Source organism: Martes martes (genome assembly GCF_963455335.1).
Source record: "Martes martes genome assembly, chromosome: 3".
Taxonomy (NCBI): Eukaryota; Metazoa; Chordata; class Mammalia; order Carnivora; family Mustelidae; genus Martes; species Martes martes.
The window spans coordinates 179,355,579-179,368,491 of NC_137890.1; the positions used below are offsets into that span (position 1 = coordinate 179,355,579).

Below are 12,913 nucleotides of genomic sequence, written 5' to 3' on the forward strand. Positions count from 1 at the left end.
CTGACATCTCCAGCAAGGGAAGGCAGAAGAGAGGCAGAAAAGAAAAGCATGGTAGGAGGGAGAGGAAAATACACGATCCAAGATGCTTTAAAGGCATTCCAGTTGCCAGTACTCACAAATTATGTTCACAGTTTTGAAAGAGCTGGGAGGTGTGCCCCGAGAAACATAGATGGTATCTCTGAGAAATTACAGACCATGGAAGAAGTGTCCAGATACTTGAGGCGAGTGAGTCACAGCCAATTTTTTTTTAATGGCCAAAGCAAACTCTAGAAAACTAGAGGTCAGCTGGTTCGGCGCTCGTTTCATGCAGAATTCTCTGGAATGTAACAGTAGAGGTGACTAGAGATCAACAAGAGTCAGTGACAAATATTAGGTATGGGAAAGAGAGTTACAAAAATGTAATTGCCAACAAAAGCCTTTTCTCTTGGGGGAGCAGCCCAATCGGGCTGACCGTAGCTTCTGAAGAGTAGCGACTCCTCGTGCCTTTAGGAAGTGTTTGAGGCTCCAGATGGAGAGAATAGTGACCTGTGTGTCCTGGGAAGTCTTTCACCTAGAGGAAGTAGGTGAGCAGGCACTTCCTGACAGAACAGAAATAGGACATGCCACTCCAACCCTAAGAAACAAGGGCCAGGAGAAAGCTGTGGGATCACTGAAACACAAGCATCCGAGCGGATCAGAGAGGAGACACAACCAGAAGGAGGCTGTGCTGACCAGGAGGCCAGGCAAGTTGTATCAGTTGGGAGGCTGGCCAGCCTAAGAGTGTGACAAGAAAGCTCCATGATCTTAAAGTCATGTGGCTAACAGTGGAGCCACTTGGATTCAACACATCTTTATTGAATACCAGATGCCTCGGAAATTGTGCTGGGATTAGACATTAAATGTAGTTCCTGGTTCGAGATCTCAGAGAGGAGATAAAGAAGTAATGTCTGGGCTAAATCCGAGTAACACATAAGGCTTCACCTGGAAAACAAAAACAAAAACCAAAACAAAACAAAGAGATACAGAGAGAAATGGCACTATGGTCAATTAGAGCGATTGTCTTGGGTCATCCAACTGAAGTTGGGGGCCTTAGAAAGTTGGGAGGATAGGGACAAGAAGAGCGTCCAATAGAGTTGTATTTTGCGAGGCGTCTGTAGAAGGCAACGCATGTAGGGAGCAGAAGACAATGTTCCCTAGTTCAGCCACTATAGCCTCCCAGATTGAACCTTGTCCGGCTTAGAGCAGCATGTCAAAGGGAAAGCACAATGGATCGAGACGTGTGTAGGAATGCTGGACCCCACAGCATTTCCTCACTGGGGAAATTCAGACCACAGACAACCAAAGCTACCATTGGCTACCAAAGATCCATTGTGATGGATCTTCCTGGGAAAGAGTCTGGGTGTGGGGCTAAGGGAGATGGAAGCCTCAAGAAGGAACCCTAGATTTCTAGCTTGAGCAAGTTAAGTAAATAATGGTGCTCTATATTGACGTGTCACAGTCACAAAATTGCAGCAAGAGTAGGCAAGAAAGGCTTGTAATTAAAAGTGGGTATTAATTAAGTGAAGTGAAGTCTGTCATTATGAAATTCTAGAGACGTGACATCCCGAGAAGATGATCGGTTTAGCAAGAATAAGAGTTAAACCCAAGGAAAGAGAAGGTTCTGCTCTAAAGCACTTTCTTCATTATTCCTGGCTAGAATGAATACCATGGGTGAGGGAGGAAGGACTGCAGTTAAATGAGAATTGCGTGGCTGTTATACTGTTGTAATTAGTTACCTGCTGCCCGGGTTAGCTGCTGACAAACCTTTATGCGTGGGGACTACACGTACTCCTGTCTGAAGTCCAGGCTCCATTCTCCCGTCTCGGGTAGAGCCTTGTAGGTTGAGCTAGATCATTGGTTCTATCTTCCTTCCAGGCAAAACAAGGACGGATCTGGGATGTGATTAGACTTGCACCTTGTCTAGCTCAGCCCATTTTGAGGTTACCTCACTGCGTAGCCGCTGATTCTTAAGTTGGGGTGCGTCTTTCTACAGATGGAAAAGGCAGAGCTGGCAGACTTGTATGTTCCCTGGGAGTGGAAATTGACTGTTTCCATGTCTTTTTCTTACTCTAGCCTGTAAACTCTGTGAAAGAAGGGGAAGTGGTCCTTACCTAGCAGAAGTTCAGGGTTTAACACAGGAATGAGTTTTCTGCCGCGGGAGCTAGTCTTAAATGAGAGAGTCTGCCCAGTAGCTTGGACTCCATATGGAAAACTTTAAACTGAAGCATCAGCCACCCCTGGAAGGATGCTGAAGGGCTTCTGGCATGTCCGATATGGCAGCCAATAGTCACGGGTCGCTACCGAACGCTTGAAATGCCACTAGTCCAAACCGAGATGGGCTGTAAAGTGTTAAAATGCACACCAGATGTTGAAGACTTAGTACAAAAAAAGGAGTGTAAAGTAGCTCTATAATAACTGTTTTGAACACGTGCTGAAATTATACTTTGCATATATTTGGTTAAATAAAATCTATTATAAAATTAATTTTACTTTTTAAAATGAGGCTACTGAAAATTTAAAATTGAATATGTGATTGACATTTTATTTCTATTGGACAGAGCTGCTCTAAACTAAGGTCAAGCAGCCCCAGTCTCCGGACATTAGGTTGGGCTTAGGGATTCTGTTCTCCATTTGACTGTTTCCCACATTGAGAAGGAAGTCTCATTGAGAGCATCTTCCCATTTATTCTAATTCCATAATTGATAAATACACTGAAATGCAACCCAGCCCCCAGGAAAAAAATTCTTGTTTTCTCTCTCTTCACTGTTATAAATGGCTCCAGTGGTGTCAACTTTTTTTGTTGCTCAAAAAAGGGAATACATAATTTAATCTAAAATACTGGCATTCAAACAAAAACATCCAAAAGGACATACTCCAGAAACTTTTGTGCTTAGGGAGAAGGTCAATGAGGATGATATCCTTTCTCAGAGGAGTTAAGATAGGATTTAGTTAAAATATTGCCAGTCCACAAGTAATACATAATTGTAATGTAACTCCTTTAAATCAAATGATGGAATAAACAGAGCCACGGAGACTCTTAATTGAATGGGGAGTGGTGGGAAGAATGGATTACTGATTTGTAGGGGTAAAATTTTTCTTGGCAGGTTGGTAACAGCACCTGAGGAAAGAAATTCGAATTTACGCCTATTCAAGTGTGGAGACAGAGCATGTTGCTAAGGTGTTAGAGGCTTCTCAGAGCGCATCAAGAGGTCCAAACACGGACCACTGAGGCTGAGGGTTGCACTTGCAATACCAGTGCACAAACAGAAAGCCATACCCTCCCTCCCAGGATAGGAACCAGAGCAAGGAATGTTCTGGCCTGGAAAGGAATGAGCTCTCTCTGCCAACTCACCAACATGAGGAACTGACAGCTGAAACTTCAGAAGGTTTTCAAGAGATTTGCCACATGTTTATTTTACATGGTTTAAGAAATCGATACCAATTAAGCCCTGCCTCATTCCAGTCCGCACCCCAGCTAACCACAGCGTGGTTCCGGGACCAGCAGGGTGAGTGTCCCCGGGAACTTGTTAGAAACGCAGAACCTCAGGCCCACCTCGGCCCTCTGGAATCAAAATCTGCATTTTAACAAGATCCCCCGGTGATCCGAATGCGGCAGTTTGAAAAGCCAAGCTTTTCCTTTGTAGAAAGAGGCCACTGGGTCACAGCTGCTTCCTTTCTGTCTGGAGAACCCCATGGAAGGTGACCTCCTCCCCCCCATCTTACTCTGCTTATGAAAAGAGCACCAGAGAGTTAGGGATCCTGGTTGGAGGTAGCTTCCAACCCGCGGCTCGTCAATTAATGCAGCTTTTAGCCACAGTTATTGGACATCACTGCTCCCCCGATGCTTCTGGAATCTGCGAGCACAGTTTTTACCCTGTCTGTTCAACAGCACAGGTTTCCTCCCAGAAGTGCCCGTTTTCAGTTCGATTTTCACCAGAGTGGAAAAGCTATGAATGATCAGTTTTTCTAAAGTGAACCGCTATTGCCTTTTTTTTTTTTTTTTCTTTAAAGGAGAAGGGACTTGCCACTCAACTGCCCATAACTACAGCAAGAACAGTCCCTGGCCTGGGGACTCTTATTCAGCAGTGCTATCACCTTCCACAAGCGAAGTTTATAAAGTTGGACTTCATACACACGGGAGGAAAAAAGAGTGCAGAATGAAACAGAACTCTGGAGAAAGAAAATAATTTTTAAAAATGAATACAGCCGTCAACACAGCACGGTGGTTAAGTGTCTAGGCTCTGGGTTCAGGCTAGGTAGGTATCAATCCTGGCCCATCCTGGACGGTATCAGGCCAGTCCCTCAACTTCTCTGCAGCTTGGGTCCCTCATTTGTATGGGACAGTAATATTACCACCTGGTCACATGGTCAGGGGGTGAAATGATCCATGCAAAGCAACTAGTACAGCGTCTAGCCAGAGCAAATTCTCAGTAATGTCTAGTGTTGGCTATATTATTAATCACACTTAATATTATTACTTATCAACATTATACCATTCGGTTTCTGAGTTCTATGACATGAGGCCAAACTTCAGTGGTGTCTAACTTAACAGGTAGCTGTACATGTAATAAAACAGCTTCTTTCAGGGGTGCCTGGGTGGCTCAGTGGGTTAAGCCTCTGCCTTCAGCTCTGGTCATGATCTCAGGGTCCCGGGATCGAGCCCCACATGGGGCTCTCTGCTCGCAGGGACCCTGCTTCCTTCTCTCTCTCTCTGCCTGCCTCTCTGTCCTTCTCTCTCTCTCTGCCTGCCTCTCTGTCTACTTGTGATCTCCCTCTCTGTCAAATAAACAAATAAAATTTAAAAACAAAACAAAAACAAAACAACAAAAAAACACAGCTTCTTTCAGACATGCTAAAATATCAACTGGCTTTCATTGTCTTTAGACCAGGAGGAACACGATTCTGACTTACTAGCGATCTAACAAAATCGTATCATCACAACGGTGCACGTACACAGCCTCACTGTGACAAGGCGCACCGGTGAACCCAGAGCAGCCCAGTGTCGACTAATTAACTTCTCAAGGCTTCCAAGGGGTCTCCTGGGTGTTTTACAGGGTCCACCAAGCCAAAGAAGGCTGGAGAAGAGGAAATAGGATTAACTTCTTGATTGGAAGAGTGATTAAACACTGGAACAGGATACCCAGGGAGGCTGCAGGATTTCCTTCTCTAGGGAACTTTTAAACAGGAGACACAACTGTCTGGCCTGCATGATGTGGGTCTTCTGCCTGGGAGCAGGGAATTGAAACGTGTGAACTCAAAAAGAAAAATTACAGTTTGACGTTAGTGCTTTAAAAAAAAAAAGGTAGAAGTAATTTCCTTTCCAATTTATAGGAAAATACACTATTTTCCTGCACCCCTCCTACCCCCCCACCCCCAATCCCCGATTCCTAGCTCCCCTCCTTGACTGCTCTGACTGTATTTAGCATGGCTGCAATTTACTTGTTGACATGCCTATGTCTTCTCCACTAGACTACATGGTCCCTGAGGCTGGGACACGGTCATTGCAGAGGCACATACGGATACCTGGTGCAGAAGAAAAGGAGGGTGGCCATTGAACCACACAGGTGCGAAGGCATTTAAAAAAGCCTTTGACATTCTCCCACACACAACTTGGAGGTAGCTCATTCATTCATTTATTTATTCAATATTTATTGAGTTGAGCTATGACAAACAAATTCAAAAAATATTTTACAATACCTCTTAGGCACAAAGTAAACCTTTCCCCAAAGAACCCATGGTACAGCCAGTGGTACAAAATAAGTTTTTTTTGTTTGTTTGTTTGTTTGTTTTTACCTCCAAGACGGCTAGCAGTTTCAGACTTAAAGAAGTATCCACTCCAGCTTGAAAACAATATACTGTAATTCTTTGTCTCTCTTACAGAATTCAAGTAGCTTCTTAAAAAACCCCATGGGTTCTGCCTACTCTAACTCAGAACTATGCAACACATACAAAAAAAAAAAAAAAAAAAATGCCTGGCTACCTGGGATGAAGGTTTTAGATGAAGATCCCTCCACATAACACTTTTCTAGTCCGTTCTCCTCCTTGGCAGCTTTTATTCCAATGGAACATCCCTGAGGCTAATGTGTGGCTGCCTGGTGTGTGAGAGAGGTGGGTTCTCCTGCTTCGGGAGGCTCGCTTTGTTAAAATGCTCTCTTGGTAAACAGAAAGGCAACAATCTATCAGGATTTCAGTTCAGCATGCAACTGACTGGCCTATAAACATAATTTTTTAACGGCTTTTCTTCAGCAACTCTGACTGTTTAATTAATCTTCAGCCATTAACCATTCATTTAAAATGCCACTTACGAAATCTTAATTTTGCACATTATCAGCTGGTTCACAAATAGCTAAACCATGAGCAGAAGCGTAATGATCTCTCTCCCCCTGTTCTTGGAGCTCACCAAGCTTATAGCCAATTTTGGCTTCTTAATTAACCATATGCATATAAGCACTTAAATTAAATGACAGGTTTTTTTTTTTTTTTGAAGAATTAATGTGCAGTGAAATGTTAACACTGACATCATTCTGCTGTGTTTTGAAGGGGCCCGAAGGCAGTGTCTTGGCCAGGCCCCGACTACTCTGGATGCCCAAAGGTGTTACAGGTGTGGGAACCTTCCCATTTCGGTTGAGTTCTCCTTATGGAGTGCAACCCCGCAACAATATTTTGCAGCCATTGTTCAAATTCTGCAACTTTTACGTTTTAAGGAAAAAAGAGATGTCACCCCCAAGACATGCTTTAGCGCAGGGCATTCAGAAACAACAAACCCAGCAGCCCATTCTTTTTCAGTGGTTGACTCCAATTAGGTGAGTTAGTTCAAACCAAATAAGAGGGCAGAGAAGGATATTCAGGGCAAAAAAATAATTGTCAGCTGAGGCTGAAACGACTTTTTCTCTAACTAGGCCTCTGATTGTTAGAAGCCACAGAGAAATTACTTGCCATTCTACAGGTGTCAGCCAGGGTCAGGGTCCAAGTTAAAAACTGGGCGCAGAATTGTTCAGGATGGTTCTTCATTACAGTATATGGAAGGCTATGACCCATGAGCCAGTGCCTAGGTCATATCTGAGATGTGACAGCGAGCCCCCATCAAAACCACTTCCAAACTTCAGGGACTTGACTATGAGTCTGTAACTAATTTGATTGGTGGCAGTAGCAGACATTACATTTTGGAGAATTATGGTAACCCTGGGTATTTTCGTTTTTCTTGCATCCAAATGCAGAGAGATTCCAAGGACAGGCATAAATAAGGAATCACAAATGAAAATTCTGTTGCATCATCTACTAAAAACTCCATGCTCCTGGAATGAGGAAAATTGTTAGAGTGTTCATTAAAAATGTTTTACAACACGGTGGGAGTGAAAATGGGAAAAATAGCAGACCGCTTCCTGAATCCCAATGTGAATTGAGGTACAACACCTCTGAATTCATTAGACACGTAGCATAGGTGACACATCGGTGGTTACGAGCCTCGTTTTAGTTATATTATACCTGTGCAAATTACTGAAGCTGGTTTTGACTGAGAATTCATGTGCAGGTGTCAAAAAAAAAACAACCCACAAACATTGACTGTAATTAGAAACAGAAATGTACTGATTGACGAAAGAACTTAGAACCAAACATGCGCATAAACAATTTGAGTCTCAGCAAACTTGGCATTTTGTAATCCTGTTAGCAATTCAGTTTTTAATCCAAGTAAGTACTTAAAATACAAGCATATCTTGACTCTGCAATTTCTGAGGCTGGATTCCAAGAGAATGACAATTTATCCTCCTAGAAGACCTTTCAGGCTGAAAGGAATCAGGAGAGCTTTCCAAAAACGAATGTATAAAATCCGCTAAGTCACATCCATTCTGTGATTACTTCACTGATCGCCAATCCATTGAACAATCATATGTTGGGTACCTACTATGTGCTAAGCTCTGGGAATGCAGTTCTTTAAGTTCAGTCTCGCTGATGAAAAGCTATATAGTCCCATTAGGCAAACGTAGCAGTCACCCCCAGAGTTTAGTTTTGATTTTAGGATGTTCCCCACAAAAACTCCCTGAGCAAGTTTCCTTTGAGTTAAGGAACTAAAGGTGACTGGCAAATCGTGGAATGAGGGATGACACCTTCACTTAGTGACTTACTTTGGTGTGGAAGCCAGTGCCACAGGCAGCTTGTTAGAAATGTCAGTTTTAGGGCTCTGTCTCTGACCTACTAAATCAGGATCTCTGTGGTTCATCAAGCCTTCCAGGTGATTCTGCAAGCTCAAGTTTGAGAACCATTATCTTGGATGCTTAAAGTTGATTGTTAACTGCAGAAGCATACATGTATCAGACTAATAAGGCATCGTATAGCCCTGAGAATGAGAGATGGGTGGGAAATGGGTTAGGTCTCTGGGAGGGAGGACACATGTCCCTGAATAAGCTGAGAGTGATGGGCGCCCTCAGATGGGGTGAAGAAAATGGGAACCTTTTCTATATTGTGATCCGCACTATGACACACCTCTTGGTCCAAGAAGGAAAGGTACCATGCAGACTGATTAACTCATCCAATTACTGAACCTCTTTGTTCTCTACCTGGTGTCAGTAAGAGAAACTTCTTTCACTTCTTCACAATGCCAAGCTCCTTTCCACGTCAGGATTTTCTTCCCCTGCTGCTCTTTTGTCTGAAATGCCTTTCATTACCCTTTCACCACCAAACTGCTCTTAACTACTCACTCTCCTTGTCTCAACTTAAATGTCATTTTCTCAGTTAATCCTTCCTTGATCCTTCACAATGTCAAATATGTTTATAGCGCACCGTGCCTCTCCTTAGTAGTATTTGTAATTAAGGAGTGATTATAATAAAGAATTTAATATTTCTCTCTTCCAGTAGATCTTAAGTTCCATGACAGTAAGGACTTTGCCCAAATCTTATGCAATAACTATTTGTTGAATGTAGGGGAATTTTTCCCCCTTTTTAAAAGAAACTGTTTATTTTCTGTTAATATTTCCATTTTGTTTGCCTTTGTGGAAGAGCCATTTAAGACCACTCAGTGGTTGTTCCTACCCATTCCGTGGCCTGAGCAGTGGGAGCTGCGGACCAGTCTTCAGTGGCCCGCTGAGGGCTCCAGTCCTCAGGAGGGAACTGCTGACTAGGCATGGAGGGCCCCTGCTCACCTTCAGACCAGTCTGCGGCCTCAGGTGGAGTAGCAGTGAATCTAGGAGTGGAGCGGTCCATTCACCCTGAAATTCCTCCTTGGTCATAGTCATTTCAGCAGCGGCCCGCTTATCCTTTTCAATCTCTTCAGGATCTCTGTAGAGGTAGAGATCAGGCACAGACTCCCACGGGTGTTCATGGGAAATGGTGCCAGGCATGCGCAGAACTTCCCAGGCCAGTATCTACCACATTAGACGCACTGAGTGAGCTCCCTTGTTGCAAGGGATGGCAATGTCCATATAGCGCAGGGGAGAGTCCGTGTGACATAGAGTGGTGGTAGGCAGGTTAACATTAGATGCCTCTGTGAGAGGCTGGTGGCCAGCCCTGGGATCAGTAGCCACTAGAAGTCCGGGCTTCCAGAAGGCTGCCTGGATCCGGTTAGTGAAGCTTCCAGCTATAGGAGTGGTTCCAGCAGCAGCAGCAAACTTAAGCACAGCTCACTGGCCAGTGTTCTTGGATGATGTGACCCTGACATCAGCTGACTTTTCAATGGCAACAATGGCACGAACTGCCAGGAGAAGCTTCTCCCGGGTTCTCTTCGGATTTATAATGAAGATACCATCACTTTTCCTTTTGTAGATGTTCTGTTCCATTTGGAAATCAAGGTTGGTGCCACCTAAGTGGATTCCTGCTACAAAGAATTTGAGGACATCCTCCTCCTTCATTTGCAGGGCATCAAGGGCTCTGGACATTGTGAAAGTTTCCTAAACACCACCAGAGGGACCGCTCCCCAAGTAGCACAGAAAGGCTGAATGGGGATTTATTAAACAGTAAATTTTATGGAACTCACATGAGTGTTAAAGAACCATGTTTCCTAAGTCTTGACCTGGGAGCTAAACTGGTTCAGGACACATCACCAGTGGTTTCTGAAATCCTCTCTTCTTATATTTTTAGATATTTCTATTCTCTACTTCCTCCCCTAACTAATATAATGAAAAAGAGGGCATCTTAATCAATAGTGGTAGGAAAATAAGAAAAAAACGACTAAAATTTGTTTGAGCACTCAAAATGAGGCTACTGTGCTATAGGCTTGACAGGCATTAACACTTCAAGTGCCCCCAAATCTTATGAGACATGGAATCATTTCCCCCGGAGGTGAAGAGAGGCTCAAAGATGTTATACACTATGGCTAAGGACCACTGAGTGGTAAAATTAAGATATACACCTAGGATTTACACCCAACTTCAAATTTTATGCTTTGAACACATGAGGAGAAAGATAATAATCTCAACAGAAGTAATAAACAGACAGTTAAATACTGCTCAAGAGGCAATACAATATATGTAAAATGTCTTAATACTGAGCAAATATTAGGTGTTCAATAAATACTATTATGAGTTACCATCACCATCATCATCACTGTCATCATCCTTAGTCTTGAAAATCCTCCTAAAAACTATGTTTCTAGAGCCTAAAACTCACATCTGAACAGACTCTGGACCTAGTTTATTTGATATAGGTAAGTTTGGAGAAATTCTCTCACAGAAAAAATTTTTTTAAAAAGCTCCAAAAGGAAATTTATGAACTGAGTCTCTTTAAAACTGCATGTACTGAAATTTACTAGTGAAGTCTACTGCTTTACATTTCTTGTTTTCCAGTGGATTAGTTTTGGGTCTCAGAAACCACATACGCTTCTGAAATTTGTTTTCCAGACTTGAAGCTGGAATTAAGCACAAACAAGGCTTTTGTTACTATAATGTCTCAAATTTCTAAGACACTTAGATTTAGTTCTGCTTCTTTTTCTTGGCATTTTTAAGATGCTTGCCCGCTTTTACCAACACTGGCCTCCCTGCCAGAAGAATGAGGCAGGAGCCAAGCTGCAGCAGGGAGAAGCTGTGGTAGGAGTGGAGAGCCGCCCGATTAGCTCTTCGGAACAATGAGGTATGAATTGCCGGAGAAAACAAACCTGTCCTCCTTGCTAAACGTGATCACCAGAATGGTGAGGATGGCTTACAGGGTCTCTGAGTGAGAGTGTGGTAGGGAGAGAGAACCTCTGGAAATGCGACTGAAGTAAAGGTTCATGAGACCGATGCTCAAAAGCATAGCATGAGGGACTGTTGTTCTGTGGGGCATCAACGAGAAGACAAAGATGACAAAACTGAATGCTAATGACCAATCTCTTCTACACCTTCTCCAAAATCGGTATATATTTAAATTCAAATCTAAAATCAGTTACGAGGACCCACTATGTACCAAGCCTTCTACAAGTGGCTTTCATTTATATTAGTTCCTTTAGCCCATTAACAACAAAGTCTTTTGACTATAAATTTACATTATCATAACATTAACACTTAGCATTAAAAATGGGTTAAGGGAGTTCCATTTTTGGTAATGCTCGAAGACTTGGCCGCATTCTCACTTTCATGAAAAGAACAGGAATGGTTGGACAGACATGAGAAAAAAAACAAAACAAAAGTCTGCTTGGAGGCTTTGGAGAACTAAAGAAGCCAGAACTTGAGGGACCAAGAATGATTCTGAAGACTAGATAAGCACATTGAATTGAGCCTATATTCTGTGGCACTTTTCTCTGCAAGTCTTTTGCTAATTCATAAATGGCACAGGATCAGATGCTTAAAAAAAAAAAAAAATGAGCAGAGCCTAAAGGCTAAGACGTGGAGACTGAGAAGAAATTTTGACATTCGCACAGGATTGGCAAGATAGAAATTAGAGTCCATGGTCTGCTAAGAAAGAAGGGTCTGAGTAAACAACTCAGATTTACAGTTAGGAACAGAAAGGCTACATTCCAGGAGTGAGGGTAAATTACTAATAAACTATCTGTTACCACGACTAAAACCCAGCTTCTAGTCATGTAACTCAAAGCTTAGAATAAATCACTATGACCTTAATCTGCCTGTCAGAAAGCAAAGTAAATCCTCTCTGGAAAAAGATAACATCAGCCTGAGATTATTTGTACAATTTTCAAGCACTATGTCTAGCATTCAATCAATGCATACCAGGAGATAGGACCAAAGGACTGAAAACAAAGTGGAAAATCAAACAATGTAAATAGACTCAAGGCTAATCTAGATATTTACATTATTAGACATGGTTCTCAAAATAACTAAATTTAATATGTCCAAGAAAAAAAGATGACAAAAGGGAAAATTTAATCACAGAAGTATAATCTCAGAGTAAATCAAATGGATACATTAAAAGTGAAAATCACCATAACTAAAATTAAGAGCTCAATAAATGGGTTTAATAGAAGACTGGACACAGCTGAAGGCAATATTAGTACAGAGAGCAAGAAAAATGCACCTGTACAAAAAGATCTAATATTTTTGCATTATTAGAGTACCAAAAGAAAAGAAAGTAAATGGGACAGAAATAATATTTGAAGAGATACTGGCTGAGAATTTTCCAAAATTGAGGAAAAATAGATTTAAGAAGCTCCACAAACCCTTACCCAGTTTTAAACACAGCAACACACACACACACATACACACATAGGCACATTGTACTGAAACTGCTGAAAACCAAAGACAGAAAGATTTTAAAGCAACTGAAGACAAAAAGATGCACTATATTCAAAGGAGTAACTGACAACAGACTGGTGAAAACACTAAATGCCAGAAAACAATAGAATGATATTTTCAAAATGTTAAAAGAAGAAAAAGATCTGATAACTATATACCCAGGAAAAAATCCTCAAAAAATAGAGAGAAAATTTTAAAAATTTTTAAAGAAATACACGTTGAGAGGATTTGTTATATTACAA

At 42.1% G+C, this 12,913-nt stretch overlaps 1 protein-coding gene and 1 pseudogene across 2 annotated transcripts in view; both read right to left on the reverse strand.

Annotated features, from left to right (window-relative positions):
- PARD3B (par-3 family cell polarity regulator beta) overlaps positions 1 to 12,913 on the reverse strand; it is a 1,039,321-nt gene that overhangs the window by 125,728 nt on the left and 900,680 nt on the right. The gene's annotated exons all lie outside the window — the stretch shown is intronic.
- LOC308340451 (small ribosomal subunit protein uS2B-like) lies at positions 9,019 to 9,887 on the reverse strand (annotated as a pseudogene). The gene has a single exon. The product of its transcript is annotated as a small ribosomal subunit protein uS2B-like (transcript).